Source organism: Stigmatopora nigra, chromosome 17 (genome assembly GCF_051989575.1).
Source record: "Stigmatopora nigra isolate UIUO_SnigA chromosome 17, RoL_Snig_1.1, whole genome shotgun sequence".
NCBI classification, from domain to species: Eukaryota; Metazoa; Chordata; class Actinopteri; order Syngnathiformes; family Syngnathidae; genus Stigmatopora; species Stigmatopora nigra.
In genome coordinates, this window is record NC_135524.1 from 7,290,753 (window position 1) to 7,308,956 (window position 18,204).

An 18,204-nucleotide genomic window follows, 5' to 3' on the forward strand; every position below is an offset into this window, starting at 1 on the left:
TTTCTAATTTACCATTAATCGTATTGCAAAATGACACAAAAAAGATTTGGATCCCAGAATGAACAGACTTCTGACATCTAATGTGCACCCGCTGACGTGTGCGTGCTTGCTTGTGCGTGTACATTTGCGTATTCATGCATACAGTGAGTTACACACAAAGATATAAGCTTATGTGTTGCCTGTTATTGATTTCCCGCAGAAAAGAAAAGCTGTTGATGAGCCACATGCAGAGAAATCCTGAGAAGAGAGGAACAAATCAACTCAATAAGTCAGGTGGCTAAATCTTTACACTCACTTTCTATATTTCTAGGTATATTGGTATATACTGTGTGTATATCAATGTATGTATGTAAGCACATATATATATATATATATATATATATATATATATATATATATATATATATATATATATATATATATATATATATATATATATATATATATATATATATATATATATATATATATATATATATATATATATATATATATATATATATATATATATATATATATATATATATATATATATATATATATATATATATATATATATATATATATATATATATATATATATATATATATATATATATATATATATATATATATATATATATATATATATATATGTATATATAGTGTTTTATATGTGTGTATTTATGCACACACACCCCAACTGCACATATTTTAATTTTACTAGTTTTTCAAAAAGATGTATTATGTTTGTAACATCACTGCAGGTGCGCCTCTATTTTTAAATAACCTAGATTTCCTATGCCACCTTGTGTTTTTTGTGCATGCAATCCCTAATGTGTGGCCACAATTTGGTACTTCATGCACACTCCATACAGTGTGTAACCCATATTTTTAAACAGGAATGAAAAGTAGGTATTGTATGTATGGAAATTTAACAATTGATAAAGACATAACTATCTTATACGTTATTTGCAAGGAATCCCACCAACACAAAACACACACACACACACACACACACACACACACACACACACACACACACACACACACACACACACACACACACACACACACACACACACACAAACACACACACACACACACATATTATATTAACAGTAACTATACCAAAAAACTATAGCATATGTATTTTTTTCCCGTGAGGTCATTCTCATAGTGGTCTTCTCCAAATACATTGCCCCCCCCCCCCCCCTGCCCAACCCTATGTCCATTAGAAGCACATTTCAATTTAGCAGAAGGTGTCATCAAATAGGAAGTGCTGTTGACACGGCTGCAGCCAATGCTTTCTCAAGCTTGACGTGGCTTCATTTGCAAAGCAAGTAGAAGACGGTCAATATACTGGATAAACTTTTAGTGGGTTAGGGCTCTCAGGGACTCTGAGAGGCTGTAAAAGGAAAAAAAAAAGCTTCTGATTGATGGAGTCCAACTTTGTCTGCGCTTCCCCACTTTGAAATGCGTATCCTACCCCATCAAATTCAGTGAGCAACATTGTCACATTAAGAAGTAAATTCTGCCTTTATAGTGAGTGAATGGAATCCAGCTTTCTTTTCGTTCCTGTTTTTTTTCTCTCTCCCTTTTCTTCCAATACTGAGGTCATGGGTTCTTTACGGACAGATCCTTGACTATACACACAACGGCCATACTGTGTAGGTTCATTAAGCAAAGCTTCAAAGACATTCCTGGAATTGATCACGGAGCTGCAAGTGATGTAATGTATGCTGTCCTGTTTATTTGCAGATTGTTAATGATAAGCGCGGACAGACTCTGCGGCACCGCTCCCGAATGCAGGAAAGATTGCCTGGGCCTTAAACACCACGTGACAGGGTGGGGGGGTCGAAACCCCTTGCAAATGCGCAAGATTAGTTTATTCAACTACTGTAATTGAATCCAAACTTCCTTACGGACATGGCGACACAAAGTGGAAAAGGACATGTCCAATTGACAGCCTAATGGCTTTCTGAACGCAAGCCATTTGCCCCCAAAAAGATGGAGGAGGCATGGCAAAGAATTGATCCGCCATTTCAAAAGGGGCATAGATTGTAAAATGCACTTTCCAGAATCAACATGTTTTAGTCAATTGCCTGCAGGAACGATAAACCCCTCACCTGTCGATACCTCGTTCCCGTCGGTCTTGCCGTCGTTGTTTTTTTTGCCGGTTGAGGCCGGTTATAGCTATTGACGAAAAACAATTTTAGTTAATTAGGGGATGTGTTTATTGACGGGACGGCACTGCCTGGAGACGGACAAGGAAAACGGGAGCGTGCAGGAAAAGATTCCACACCTATAAGTTATTGTTTTTCGGGAGGCCGCTAAACCAAGAAAATCGTTGAACACTAGGGGTCGCAGCGTGGGGGTCAAACGCTTGGTGTGCAGGTGTTACAACGTCATTTGTTCGCTGTTGTTTGGTTGTATGCCATTCAGCCGTGACGTTAGTGCATGATGGGCCTAAGAGCACAAAACATAAATATCTAATGGAAAGCTCATTGTTTTTACCAGAGGTGGTAAAAGGAAAAGTAATATAATGTTTGGCAGAAGTAGTGGCTGGATATTGGCTTACTGGTTGGCTGTAATTTGTTTTAAAAATTGTCTGAATACCTGAATCATGACTGTTTGGAATACTTGGCATAATAGGTATTAACAGTTGAGAAGAAGAAAAAAACAACTACTACTAATATTGATTTTCCAGTTTATTAGTTTCCATCAATCAATCAATTAGTCAATTCATCAATCAACATCTAACTAATTGATCAGACCAATATCTTTCTGTCTTTTTCCCCATGGAGGTACAATGTTTCCAAATGTAAAACTAATACATGAAAAAATAAAAGACAATATTCAAGTATCGGTGGTAAGTATGTCGGCCTCAGAGTTCTAAGATTGAGGGTTTGATCCCAGGTGGGTCCTAATTGTGCGGAGTTTGCATTTTTTCCCATGTTTGCGTGGGTTTTCTCCTGGTATTCCGGTTTCCTTCATGCTTGTATAAACACTGAATTACCTCTGGGTATGAGTGAGAACATGAAGGGTTGTCTGTCCTCTTGTGCCCTGTGATTGGCTGGCCAATGATTAAGTTAGATGACATTATGACATAGTTAGCTGGGATATGCACCGGCGCCCCCTGCGACCCTTGTCAGAATAAGCGGCTCGGAAAATGAATAAATGAATGAAGTTCCCTACTTTCAAGCACTGTAGATAAGCAAACTGTCAATGGGAAAACGGAGAACTCCAAATCTAAACGATTCAAAGGATGAGTTTTTTTTTGTGGCAGGTTTATATCCAGTTCATTGAGCATATTGAGCAGTTCCATTATATTTCCTGAGTTGAGAGAGTTTTCGGTGACATTTTTGACACAGTATAAATAATCTCTATACTTCCCATTGATCATTATTCAATGGTTCACACAGCCCATTATGGAAACCCTTTATTTTCTTCTACGTTGTTCAATACTGTATCTTTTCTTATTTGATGGTTGACAATGTTAAGATGACTCTAGTGAAAAGGATAGAAGAGGCAAAGAAAAAAGCCGGGGATGTCCTAAGGGTTTGTTTATGTGGCGATGACCTAGTAAAACCTTTTTGCGCTGCCACGGAAAATGTAATGGCTACAACCAATGGTGTCGCAAGTACACTTTACTGTAGCTGTGTGAACTCAAAAAACTGTGCTTTGGTTCACCAATATGTCATGTGCATGAACAAGCCAACATGGAACTCATAATGACGTAAGACATTGTCCTGAATATCTTGGAAAAAAAGGGACTAAACAATAAGGTCAAAATATTCATAACAACAAAAGAACCAAGCATCCTTTCTGATGGGAGGTTATAACCATGTTCTTTTTTCCCTATAAAAATTGGACATTGTAAATTACAGCTTTTTGTGCCCAAAATACTGTAATAATTTTATGGGAAAATAGACATTTTTTTAGTTGTGAGAACAAATTGGTAATGCCAGACCAAAGTCTGCAGTCATGTTGTCACAGTGTTAACATACAAAGGCAAAATTAGTCATTCATTCATTATCCGGACCGTTTATCCTTACAAGGTTTGCGGGGGATGCTGGAGCCTAGCCCAGCTAACGATGAAGGAGACAGACAAGTATTCATGTTCACACTAATACCCGTAGTAAATTTATAGCATTCAACAAGCTTACCATGTATGTCTTTGGGATGTGGGAGAAAAGTAGAAAAGCCACCTAAGCCCAGGGACAACTTTTAAACACTGCATATGAATGTTTTGAACCTGGGATTGAACCTACAATTTCAGAACTGTGAAGCAGATGTGCTAAACATCTAGTCGTGTTAAGTTCTATGTAATTTAGTATATTTACGCATCCGCTTTTTGCATTTGTACAATTGCTTCTTGCATTTGTGCTCCGGCTTTGCGCTTTGACAAATTTGTGTTCATGTTGTGGCAGTTGGGGTTTGCGTCCTGACTATTTCCATTCATGTTGTGGCTATTTCCATTTTATTTGTGGCTCTGTAATTCATTTTTTTGTTTAGCTTTTTGGTAGTGCATGGAATTGACGTTTGTGTTGTGACAATTTGTATTGATGCTTCTTTTCTTATTGCAAAAACATCTGGACTATGCACTTTGCCTGACACTTCTCAGCCACCGAATGTCATCAACAAGCCCCGTTCTACAACAAATGTGACAAAAATTAAAACGGCAACATTCTGAAAATAAACACGACTCCAACTGATGTTAACAACATTTCACGAGTCTCCAAAATGTTCCTTGAACAGCCTCTGGACACTTTAAGCTAAGATTATGTGTTATTGTGTGGCCTGCAGCCTTTTTGCAAGTTTCCTTATTGGCTCCTATACACAACTCTGCTCATTATCACCTGTTGCACCACAATAGCGTACGATGACTGAACAGTTGGCCTTGTTCACAACAAACCAGTCCAGTGGCATGCATCACCTCCCGAGCGTAATGCGAGGGATTTGTCTACTCGGCCCCGTAAAAAGCCGCCAGCTTCAGGCGGCGTGATCGCGACTGCAAATGCTTCAGATGTGGACCATGTGTCAAAAGTCTTTAGGCCTTTACGTGCCACCGGGAGATAAGCATCTTCTCCCCCTATAACCCCCCCCCCCCCCCCACCTCCTGCTGCCTTTCAACCCTTCCAACCTTTCTAACATGAGGTTTACTTAAACCAGTTTTGCGTGCTAAAAGGCAAACAATAGCAAATCAGGAGCAGAGGGAAAAAATCCTGGGGTTATTTGTCGTCAAGTTAGCGCGGTATAAATATACGACTGATGTGTTCACGAGGAGCGTCGGCATGGGGGATGATTTTGGTTTAGACTCAGAGGGCGGTGCCCTCGTGGTGTTCATAGAGTGGTTGGTGGCGACTTTAGGACGCCCTCCTCTTCTTCCCACTTCCTTGAAGTCGCCAGCTTTTCCCCTTTTTTTTTGTTAGTCCATCCTCTCTATCCTCTTTTAAGAGAAAAGCGGTATAAAGCACCACATTCCTCCACCGTCTTTGGGGCTAAGAGGCTGGGGTGGCTTTGCTCTCTCGGGGGTTAAGTGGGATAAGTGCGTGGCTCATGTCAAGACCACTACCCCCCAATAGTTTCTGGAAAATTTGCAATGGGGTCAGATTGGATTACTGTGTTTTGGTATTTACATGGAGACAGAGAAGCTTTGAAATGGAAAACCATAAGCGGAAAGGCAAGTGCCATGCAGTCTGAAAGGCGAAAAAGAAAAAGCGGCGCTAATTTCTTCTGATGGCACAGATGAACTTGTCTCCTTCTGACAAACAATTGCATGTTTTGTTACAGAAAATGATGGTTTGGAGTAAATGGATTAGGAGCTATCATAAATCTTTAAAGTAAATCACCGTTAGTGGGAAAGTAGTAGACTAGGTGAATGTGTCCACTTAGATTTGGAGCTGAGGTAGCTTGTCTCAAACAGAACAAAATTGAATTCCTTGCTTCGGCTATTAATGATTTCATTATTTAGTCATGATATCTAGATTAAAATCTTATATTTATTACAAAAAAAATCATCAAAAAGTAGCTTTCTTGACAATAAATTAGTCAATGGTAGTCTTAGTCGGGCTGTATTACAGAATTGTTAAAATTGACCAATCTGGAATCTGTTTAGTAATTCCAAACTGCGCACTGACAGAATCAGAATAACAACAACAGTGTTGAATGTGCCATGATGGATGTGGCCAAGTAACGCCAAGAAGATGGCTGACCTGAAGTAATTTGTGACCGGAATTCGCGTTTTCACTTTACAATGGTTTCAACAGAAACTGTGACAAAATAAAAATTGTAGATCAATATCCTCATCTTAGATATGCCAATTTCTTTAAGAGAATAGTTCTGACTGACAACTTGAAATATATCTTCTTTTTAAGCAAAAGATTGAGTTATTGTCATACAGGACAGCAAGTCAATTAATTCAAAAATTTTCTGACACTTTCTAGGTCATGCGCGTGCACAGATAACGGCGCTAAATGTGTCACAGCTGTCAGTTAATTACCCCCATTTTTTCCATATCAGTAGGCATTTCCGCATTATCTGTAAAAAAAAAAAGATTTAAATGTGAGAGCGGGAGCTGGTTCTAGTAAAAAGACAACACCCCACCACTTTCATAAAGAATGGGAGGAGTACTTTTTTATGTATTTTAAAAAAAAATACATGCTGACTCACTTCAGTGCAAGAGAAAACTCAGATAATAACAGAAAAAAATACTCATTGTTAATGATGTTTTCCCAATATTGGCTCATGGAGTGATGCCTCGTATGCCAACATACATTGAGTTGTCAGCGGCCCAAACATAAACAAGTACTTTGTGAGAGGTTGGGTCCTTAACAAGTAGACCTTGAAGTACTGCACACAGATTTATGAAGGTCTGGGTCTTAAAACATGAAAAAAAGGCCTCTGAAAAGCAACAAGTAATAAATTCACGTTATTATTATATTGAAGACAAAGATCTTGTTTCCATGTCGCTAACTTTTCTATAAGTTGCCTCATTTTAGTTAACCCCCCCTCCTCCGTCTTTCTCCCCCTGCTTCTGTTGTAACTTGACCTCAAGTTTCTGGGTGAATTCACGGTTTTGTCAGTAGCGGGAACAACAATTTTTGAAGTGTTCGCGGCGGCGAACTCAAGCGGCGGCAAAGTTGAGTGCGGTCAATTGAATCTCCCGCATAGCTCTGCCGCCATGAATGCACCACCAGTGACCCCCTCCTTGCCTCCCTCCCTGTTCCGTACTCTTCAGGCCAATGGCTTTGGCGTCATATCGTCGAGAAGTTTGAGTACAAAGCAGGTAGAACAAGGCTAGGCAAATTTTTGTGTTCAATGGACATATCCTTTAGTCAAAAGTATAAAAATGAAAAAAAGTTTATTTTCATCATCAAAACAATTACATATTAAGACTCAGGGATTTCATGAAATATACTTATTGATACAGAGTAAAAAGAAAATTGTTAGCAAGTCTGCCAAATTTAAATGAACGCAAAAATAATAAGTACTCGCCATATTTAGGCTGTGACTCATGTCATGTTTATAGTGCGCTTTGCCAAACTCATTTTTGTATGGGTGCCACATTCATGGCAATTAGATCTCACTACATGTTTGGCCTAATAACATCACATTTTCCCACCAATTTAAAAGTAAATAAATAAATAAAATACACATAAGACATACAGTACCTACGTCAATAATGCAAATCTTCCATAAAAATACTTTTTTTTAATGATACTAGCCAACTACCAAATTGGATAAATCTGTGCCTAAATGTCTATGGAATCACATAATATCTAAGCTGGTCTTACATTTGACGTGAAATGGACAGCTGGTCCAACACCATTTTGCTGGGTTTGATTGTGATGTGGACAGACAGATATTGAACGAATTGTGATGTATTTCATTGATGCAATAACAGGTGTCAAAGTGGCAGCCCTGGTGGCCACATCCAGTCATTTTATGCGGCCGGTGAGAGTAAATAGTGTCAACTTTAGGTTTTAGAATAACATTCGGTTGAGTGGTTAGAGTGTTGGTCTCACAGTTGTGGGGTCTTGGGTTCAATCCCAGGTCGGTCCTTAGCCGTGGAGTTTGCGTGTCCTTGCGTGAGTATAGTGAGCATTTTGGACAAACAATAATGTCTATAAGTAATCTATGGCCAATCAGAAAAAGCAACAATTTATTAATCAATTGTGGCAGGCTAGTTGGACCTCTTAATGTAACTGTAACTACATTGTGGCTAAAATGAGTTTGATATCCCTGTTGTAAATCAATGAAGAAATTACAAGTAGAATTTGATTCATCACATTTCTAATAGCTTGCGAGCGAAAAAGTGGTTATCATCTTTTGTCGCAGTATGGAAAACTGCCATGACGCAGTGGAATGGATTTAATCTACCAGAAGATGATCCATTATGTTCTCGCAGCTCAAAGACACAGAGACGTCAAATTGATTCAAAGTTAACAGTTGAAGGGGGCGTGCTTGGTTCAGGCTGTTTGTCGCCTGCGGGTATTATTTTGGAGGCGAACCATAGCTTTAATGGAAATGTACTTTATACCTTTAATGGAAAGGCGCTTCTGGTGGGAACGAAGTAAGCTGAAAGTGCACTTTGTAGCCACCGTGCATCAACAGGTCCATTTTTGTTAAGCACTGACAAAGCACACTGTTAACCTTTAGAACCTTTATTCTAATAGACTATTAAAATTGGGGGAGGGATAACACCAGATCCCCAGATGCACACAGGTATATGAACCCGACATGCGTTTAAATGTCTTTTCTTTAGATCTCTTATGAGTTAAATATGACTCACTTTCATAGTCACCTTCCCCCCCCTTTTTGGTTTTACTAGCTGTGTTTAGCTTTACTGCTTTTTCATGTTCAAATTGCATGTCCCGTCAGGAGACATGTGACATTTGAAATACGACGCCGGCTTGTATTTACTGAGCTAGACAATACACGAAAGCCACATGAAAATCAAAATAAGTCGGATGCGGTTAAAAGCCGTGCCCTCATTTATTGAATTCCCCACAGATGTTTTGCATAAAGACATTTTCAGGGGGGTAATGAGAAGGGGAGCATGTTTGGATATAAAATAAACCTGGGCGCCTTTCTCTTTCTTAGTTTTTCTTTTTTCTTTTCTTTTTCTCGAGTGTGTTGCTTATGTGATTCAGGACCGTTGGCCCGGGCATGGAAGAGGCTTGAACTTGTGCAGCTGCTGCATAAAGTTTTCCATCAAAGCGTTGGGTGATGAATTGATGGTCATTTGTGGTCATGCTCGCCTTCATGGCTCCATTTCAGTCTCCTCAACACTCTCTTGGAAAAAAAAAGTTCACTCGATTGAGGTAATGCATAGGTAATTGTCATAAGCCTACTTTTTTTCTTAATCCGATTTCTATATTCACCAATTTAGTACTTATATCTGAATAAGGGATATTTTAAGATGCCAGATTGTACACAAATAAATAAACCACCATTAAATTGCCCAAGTAATGCACATAGACCTTTCTGTCAATACAATTTAAATGTACTTCAGTAGGAGCAACAAGTATTGACACCAATGTCATTGGTAATTTATCTTTATAAACTAAATCAACTTAGTAACTTTTAAAGGGTATATAACTATTTTGAATTCACCTTAAATATAATATAGTTGCACAAACTTATAATGCATGATATGAAATGACACATTCCTTTTGATTTGGTTGATTTTTTAGAAAATCCTTTCAATATTTAATGTGTATGTGAGGGAAATTATAAGTGAGATTGTATACCATTTAAAATAGTGGAAGATGTTTACTTCAATAGCATAGATAAACTAGTTATTCTCCACTTCTTACTGCTAATATATTTTTTGCTATACACTTTTTAAGCACATGAATTAATATTTGAACAAGATAAAAGCACTTTAACGTCAATTAAGATATTACATTCTTAGTTAAATTCCAAATTGTATGAATAGAAACTGTACTGTACTGTACTGTACTGTGGTACTAAAGTGTGACAATGTACTAATAAAGAGGCTGCCCCCCCCCCAAAAGTACTAGGCTTAAAATGTTTACAAATTTGTTAGTATACTAGATCTTCCAAATTTGAATGAACACAAAAAAATGACTAATTAACATGTCCTGCTAGAATATCAGCTGTCCATCAAACAGGCACAGGCTGATTTATGTGCACCTTTATGTTTAGTAAACAGTTCAACCTAAGTGTCTGTATTGTGTGGACGCACCGAGCGAAGCGGTAACGACTTGAACGGCCTCTAACGTGTGTTGTCGGACAAATTTGTGGATGAAAGTCTCTGGAATTACGTCTCGTTTGAGCTGGCCCTTTATTGATGTGAGGTAGCTCTCTGGTCCAATAGGATTTGAGTATAGGGCAATGTTTTCCACAACACATTGGTCCTCCAATCAAGTTCAACCAATTATAAACTAAGTGCTCTGTAACTGTCTAACTTGCATAGGAAATAAAAAAAGGAAAAGGCATTTACTGCATTGAAACATATTCACGTGTGTACTGTATATACAAATTTGTATATCTGTGTTCAGTATATGTATTCAATTAACTATTCAATATGACATTATTTAAAGATCTGTTTAAGAGTATGAAGATAAATGTTATGTTTACAGGATAAAATACCTAAAAATACCCCAAAAAATAAATACATACTTTGAGATTTAAATATTATGGAAAAACAACTGCTCTTGGACCCTATTTTGGCTCCATGAACTTTATTTTGGGGACCTACTATCAAGCAGTGATACTCCAACTATGGTGCAAGTACAAATATAGTGGTTCTCCAGTGGCAAGATTAGCATAGGAATAACTTAATTAGATTCAAATAAAATTGAACAATAAAAACTCATGATATCCCATTCAGATACTCTGCATTGGACATCCTTGATAACTAGCAGAATGTGTATAATTGAAGTTTAACAACAGCGAAAATGCTCAATCACATGAGAAAATCAATCTCCAAAATCCTGCAAATTGCTTTTGCATTGCCATCATTAGAGTGTTTCTAATTTTTGTTATTGGTGGTAATGTATTTTCTGTGTCCATCAAAGCAAATCAAAGCATTTTGTGAGGTGAAATTTGAAGAAGCACTGCTCTCCAAGTTGTTAGCTCCCGTTGCACTCTCTCGGAAGTATTTTTCTACCCAAATTGTGAGCTGCACACAAGTGTCATGTCTGGCCTTGCTCATGTAGGCTCCAGCGCGCAGCCTGCCGCCACACAGACCAGGACACAAGCCCTAACCAACCAATTAAAATCCGATTAGGAAACATCTTAGTTAGCGAGAGGACCTTTCGCTGGTCCGGGGTCAACCATCTAATAAGATCCATGGCCTATAGAGAAGCTGCAGACCTTCACAAATGCTCCTGGCGACCGAGCGTGGCCCCGGAGACCTCTCCCGGCCCACATCGCGCTTTAATTGCTCACTGTATTTAAAAAGAATAAGGTGGGATTCCAGTTAATTAGTCGGGGGGCTGGACATTATACGACGCGGGGTTTGTTAGTGCGGATTTGGGCGCGGATCAGCTTTTGTGCGCAACAAATGAGAAGTGAGCAGCGAGCCGGCGATACACAGTGCGACTGTGTGGACTGGCGACAGTCTCCATTCATGGGAAAACCTTAAAGGAGCCCCGCGTTATCACAGGACCTCATTATCTCATGTCTGCAAGCATCCATTGGCAGTGCGCTCTAATAAAGAGTGGCACAAACCGACTATGGACTACTTTTTGGAGCTTTAGCGCACACACTATTCTCTTTTCCGCTTGACACTCTTTGCGTGACGTGAGGTGTCGCACAACCTGTGCGTGACGCGCTTCGACTTTGCTCAGTCGTCCAAGCGCTCAGCTCATCATTGAGTCATACTTGTGTAACTGAATTTGATTGAAAAGAAAAAAAACAAATTGAAGCCAACAAATTGGGAAGAAATTGATTTTTCCTGCTATAAAACTTTCTTACATTTGTGGGCTATTTTAAAAAGTAGGCTAGAAAACGGCAGTTATTGGCAATATTTGCTGAAATGGTATTAGATAACTTTAAAAATAACATGGTTAGGGACATCCATAACTTGACCACATGATCAAAAATAGTTTTTTTTTTCTGAGGATTGGAATCTGTTTTTTTTTAAATGCATCCTTTATCTTTTGAAGTATTAAATTGTTAGCTGCCATTGTTCTATCGAGTGACATAACAATGCAAACACCTCTCTAATCCATATGAATGGATTAAAGTGAAAAGTTCTGGTAACGAGAAATGTTCTTAGTAAAATGTTGCATCCACAAAGTTTTAAGTCATTAGTGCAATGCTGTACTCATTCTATAAAAGTTGATTATTTCCTCCAAGCTTTTATTCAAATTTGCCCAATTAATGTTAGTAAATTATCTATTTGTCCTTCAAAAAACTTTATGACGCTGTTTTTACCATAATTTTCCAACTTTAAGTCGCACCTCAGTATAATTTGCATTAGCAAATAATGCACTTCCAAAGGAGAATAAACATTATATATTAAAGTATTAGTAAAAAAGGGAACAACAGACAAAATTAATGTAACACATTAACAGTTTTGTGGATATCAATAGCCTAAAAAAGAGAAAATAACAAGCTATTGGCAGTCAGGGTAAAAAAATAAAAAGAACTAGACAAATGTTGCCCTTGCAGGCCCAGCTAAACTATGAAAAAAACGCCCTGCAACTACTCTACATTTGCATAGTACTTGAATTTGGATTTGCGCAATCTATACGTTTGAAGGTGTTTCTCGCTTGCGTGAACAGGACACACAGTTGCACAAGCTCACAGACATGTATTACTAGCTTTGGGTGGGGAAGTAGGTGGGTGGAAAGGGGGCATAAAGCATTTATTTACCTGGAGGTAAGTGTCGCAAAGACGGCTATATAGAGAAAGAGCGAGAGATTGCAGGAAGAGATTTACACCTGCCTCTCTGCTGCCAAGGAGTAGAAGCCTATAGGCTACAGAGATGGCCCACTGGAGCCAGCTTGTCTGGGGCCTCGCTTAGGCATCCCCCCACCACCCCCCTAACTCCCCCCACCCACCCTCTTTGCTCTCTCCCACCCTCTTTCTTTCCTCCCTCCGCTGTGGATTAAACAACATCATAAAAAATGACCATCAACGCACACACTGTAAACAGATTACTCTGCTCGGCGCCTGGCGCACAAACTGCGGCGCTCAGGGCAAAAAGAAAAAAGGCAGCGTGCATGTGTACATGCACGCGCCCACTTCCAGGGGACACTTCCCGGTCACGTCACTTGTCTTTTTATAATCATTTCATGTTTTGGTACATTCAATCCAAGCACACCCGCTTACAAAACTTTTTAAAGGCACTTTTAGAACCCTTAAATGTTGCATTTGTATAATCTAGTCTGACTGTCATGTGAGTAGTGACAATATTATAGGGTATTAAACAGTAGTAATAAGTGTTTACAGGTAAAATGGAGGTAGAATATTTCAATTGTTAAAGGGAAACTTATAACACAAATATAGTACTCAAAATATTTTACCACTTGGGACAATATTTATGTATTTAAATATCATTTTTTTGGACTTGTCCACATCATATTGTTAATTCTAATAGCTATCAGTTGTCCTTGTTTTGACACTGTTCCATTTTGGCCAAATATGTCTACTTGTTTGCCTATTTAGAAAAGAACAAACACAGGATCGTATATAGAGGCATGTTTTTCATCTAATGGCAAAACTGTTAAAAACAAACTCCCCCCCCCCTCCATCCCCCTCAAATCCCTGTCTTGATGCAAATCCCTCTCTGCTGTGATTTGTGCAAAATAAAGTCTTCACATGGAGCTTGTTTGAACGCCGGCGCCTGCAAATCATCAGGCTGTCAGCGTCACAGATGCTGGGTGAATCGCTGGCATTTTACGCCACACGGTTTGCGAGCGATTCCAACTTTTGCACAACTTTTTTTCAGTCTGCTTTTTGTCTTTCCACAATGCCCTTCTTGTATCGGGTAATGCTAAATTCCGCAAACCAACAACTCTCCAAGACGTAGATTCTATTGTCCGTGGTAAAGTCATAAAATAATCTACCACTCAAAGTTTGCTTACCGCTTTCAGCCAATCACATTTTAAACACCAGCACTAGCATGATTGATTATTTGCTGAGTGAGCGCAAACTGTTAATGGAGGAGCTTTTAGCTTAAACACCGATATGTCGACCTCTCCAGTTGTAAATTATCTCCAGATTTCTTTGATTTTATGATTTTTGTTGTAAAAACATAAATAAAAAAAGAAGGTAATATTGATTTAACTGTTATGGACGCATCCTGTTGTCGTAAATATTTTTCTAAGTAGAATCTGCATCCTTCGGGCTTGTAATGTCAATCATTGACATATGAGGGGGACGATATAATGTAGAATTATGCAAGGACAGCTTCCTTTTTCGCGAAGCCATGAGGGAAGAAAATAGAGAAGTGGGGTATCCAAAAAGGGTTTGGCCCATTAAAAGACAAAAGGCAGCCGAATACTGGCTTTTTCTTGGCTGGCTCCCATCATCCTGTCATATAAAAATAAAACAAACAAATAAAAGAAAAACATGAGACTTCATAACATTAACTTGAGGATTGAAGGCACCACATGTGATACATTTTATGTTTGAACAAATCATTTTCTATGGAAAGCTAGATATAGGAAGTGAATGTCGGTGGTCAGAGGTCAACTTCTATTAAAGCATGTTTGATTATATTACTGTTAGGTTTATCATTATTATATATTTGCTTGTAATGTCACAAAAAAACTTAAGCTGTTAACTTTAAGGATGCATAGAAAATAGAATGTTGATTTTGTTCAATTATTTTATTGTTAATTCGGGACTAAAGCATAATTACTGGTAGGAAAATGCCTTTTATTTATTATTATTATTATTATTTTTTTACAAAAATATACTTTATGTCCACTCACCTTAACATTTGCACAATTCTGTTACAGTTTTCCGCTTCTTTTTTTTTTACATTTTATTTAAAAACATTTAATAAACAGAGCTTTCATTTTGAAGAAACAGCCTTGACTTAGGAGTCTAGTTTGCTCCATGCCTGTAACCGAAAACATTCATATCTCAAGTCATCTTTCCCCAATTAAAAATTCAGTGATAGCATGACTATCAAGTTTGCTCAAAAGGTTAATGCATCTAAGCTCAAAACACATTTGTCTTAAATCTTTCTGCAATGAGACACCATGCCTCCATTTTGCTTACCTTTCAGAACAATCAACAACAAAACTAGAAAACTTCGATTTTGAAAAAAGCCCTAAAATTGTACCCCTCGTTCCCTAATTGAACATTTGTGCATTTTGTGCCATTATTAGAATAATTTCCATGTCAGCTTTTTTTCTTTTACCCAATCTGGTAACCATACACTATGAAAAACCTTTTCCAATTAGAATTCCATCATGTAACCATGACTTAGGTGTAACAATTTCACTTTCCCTCTTTTAAAAATGAATCCTCTACGTGCAATGCCACGTCTCCTGTCCATCAGTGATTTTTTCCATTCTCCCAATAAATAATTCACTACTCCAAGTCCGCTCCGATGGCCCCGCATGCACCGATCTCTCAGTTACAAGCATCCAGGGAGTATAAGGCAGTACAAGCGCATCCTTAATAAACAAATACAAGATGGCGCGCAGCTCTGGTTTCACTGCTGAAACATCCTGTCTCCATGCGGGTTGAAGTGGCGTCAACGTCTGTATTCATTATCACCCAATTTCAACCCGGTCGTCATATTATTTCCACATGTCTCCAGAAATGCATATTTAGCATGATAGAGCACATTAATTAGACCTATCCACTTTATGAACCCTGAAAGAGTAACACAATACAGTCTTGATTCTTTTACGTCTATTGTGTGTGTGTAGATGTGTGTGTCCCAAAAACAAAGACCGCAACCTATTTTTTTCCCTCTTCATTCTTTAATCGATTTCAGGGTTATTATGAAAGACATTTAATCTTGTTGGCCTTGACTTACTGCTTTATAATGAGAGCAGCTTTAAAAAATAACATTCAATAAGTATTTTAACTACAAACAAAGCTGGCTTATTATTATGTTGATAAATATTGTGCTGTTAAGGATACACGCATGTATAATATTATTACAGTTGAGATTGATATAACCAAGTTAGATTAATATAAAAAGAAAACGAGTGAACTGCTGCTCGCCAAATTGTGAACCCACATCTTATTATCCTCATTAGGAATTATTGCCTACATCAAAAGTTACATGTTATTTACATTTTTTTTCTGATGACCTTTGATGCAATATGATTTGGATCACAAGATCATATATACATTAAAAAACTACCAGAAAGTCCAATTACAACATGCTTTTTGTTTCCCTCCAAATTCTTAACGTGGTTCACTGGTTCAGATATAATGCTTAAATTTAAAATTCTCCTATCCACTTGGCTGTTGAGATGAGGGTGTGTTTGTATTAAATCCTCAAATGGGTGTGTAAGAAGGATAAAATGGGCATGTGCTTTCACAATAAGACATAATGTGACCTAACAAAAATTTGAAATGTTTTTTTTTTCTTTTCGTTTTCTTCTACTGTTTCATACCTGGCCACTTTACTTCATCACATTCAAACTGCAAATGTCAATCTTCCTTTTCCTGAACTATCATGTTCTTAAAATGATCGAATTATGTGTTCATAAAGGTACCTCTGTGCTTTCAATGCATTATCAAACTTACACATTGTGGCCCATTCGGGCAAACCGTGTACGTCCTAAAGACTCCTTGAAATGAAATATTCAAGGTCCAGTGAAAATGTATCCTCTCATTCGAAGTATGCCCTCCTCCCCGGTCTGAGCAGATCCCGGCGGAGCAACCCGATACGACGCCAGCAAGATGACCAAGTTCACGCACGCCGTCTCCTCCTCCCGCTGCCGGACGCCAGATCAATGGGGGGGGGGGGGGGGGCCCTTTGGGATCTGGGGTGGGCCACACCCATACATTGGCCGTTGGAGGATTTGATTGGACATCGTTGACCGCCACGGAGACTTTCATGCAAATTGATGAAGGTAATTTGAAACGATTAAGTGCAATTTGATTTGCGTTAAGAGCCCTTCTTCTTCTGCTCCCTTCTCGCTAATCTGAAATGGTTTTGATTAATAGTTGGGGATGCGATGAAGTCATCCGATCAAGTGCACTTCAAAGGGTTTGCACAGCAGCTGTTTGTCATTGGGGGGAAAAGGAAGCATGGATTTCCTTTTTATACTCACCAGTCAGACATGCAAATTTTTTATGACAACTGTCCGTGACTTTAATCGATCCCGTGCTATCAAATTTAGCTCAGTTGTAGTAGATGGACACTTGTCTTGTCATTTAAGTGTCATGCAACAAGCCACGAGTTTGCTCATGATTTCAGATGTGTTTTTCTGTTTAAAAATGGCCAGGCAGGACATGCCATGTCATTTGGGGGGGGTTTGTTAGCAACTTGTTGATGGTGAAAAAAATTGCCAGATGTGTACAAAGGAAATGATTCCAACAACAGTATCTTAGTGACTTAGTTTATTTATTCAGAGGTTTATTTTAGACACTAAAATTGTGATTTTTCTTTTTTCCTGAAAAACTGCAATCAAAAGTACTGAAGTGGCCAATTACTGAGCAATGAATCATTACTCTATAGTACTTTAAAATATAAAATAGAGTGAATGAAGAATAATTTGGTTCAATACAAGTATCAACTAATCTACATTGTATAAAACAAGTACTTAAAAAATACAGACTACTTAATCGCATGGGACATTTTGAAAAAAAATGTAAAATACAAACTAATTATGGAAGAATGACGTGAATGCTTTCTAAAAAACGTAAAATATGTGAGACAGACTTGTGTCAACTAAAATAAAGATGAATTAAATGATTGCTCTGTATAACACATGAATATTTTAAGGGAAAAAGATATTATGGATGAGTGTCAACCAAATTATAGCTCAATAAAACAGTATCTATGTTGGAGATGAAGTATATTTTTGGAAAAAAAACTGCTGTCGCATTGAACTACAGTTGAACTCAAAGATTACTTTATATTAGATCTATATTGCGGCAAGTATCTACACACTCAATCCCACAAATTTAGTCAAAAAACAAGTGTTGTTGTGAGTATTGTCAGAAGTTAGAACTGTTACGTGCTGCCTTCAGCGTGTAAATTCCACCTTACCTCTTCAGAGCGGTGCTGCGAGGCAGCCTGATTCAGTGAAAAAAACAATC

The 18,204-nt window shown here is 38.1% G+C and overlaps 1 long non-coding RNA gene across 5 annotated transcripts in view; it reads left to right on the forward strand.

Annotated features, from left to right (window-relative positions):
- LOC144210398 (uncharacterized) overlaps positions 1-18,204 on the forward strand; it is a 73,275-nt gene that overhangs the window by 1,947 nt on the left and 53,124 nt on the right. For 3 of the 5 annotated variants that reach the window (XR_013329371.1, XR_013329373.1, XR_013329372.1), the window contains exons 2-3: positions 200-273; positions 16,805-17,012. This is a non-coding gene — a long non-coding RNA (uncharacterized LOC144210398). The remainder of the gene's footprint in view (positions 1-199; positions 274-16,804; positions 17,013-18,204) is intronic. The other 2 variants (XR_013329370.1, XR_013329369.1) reach the window with 1 other exon arrangement.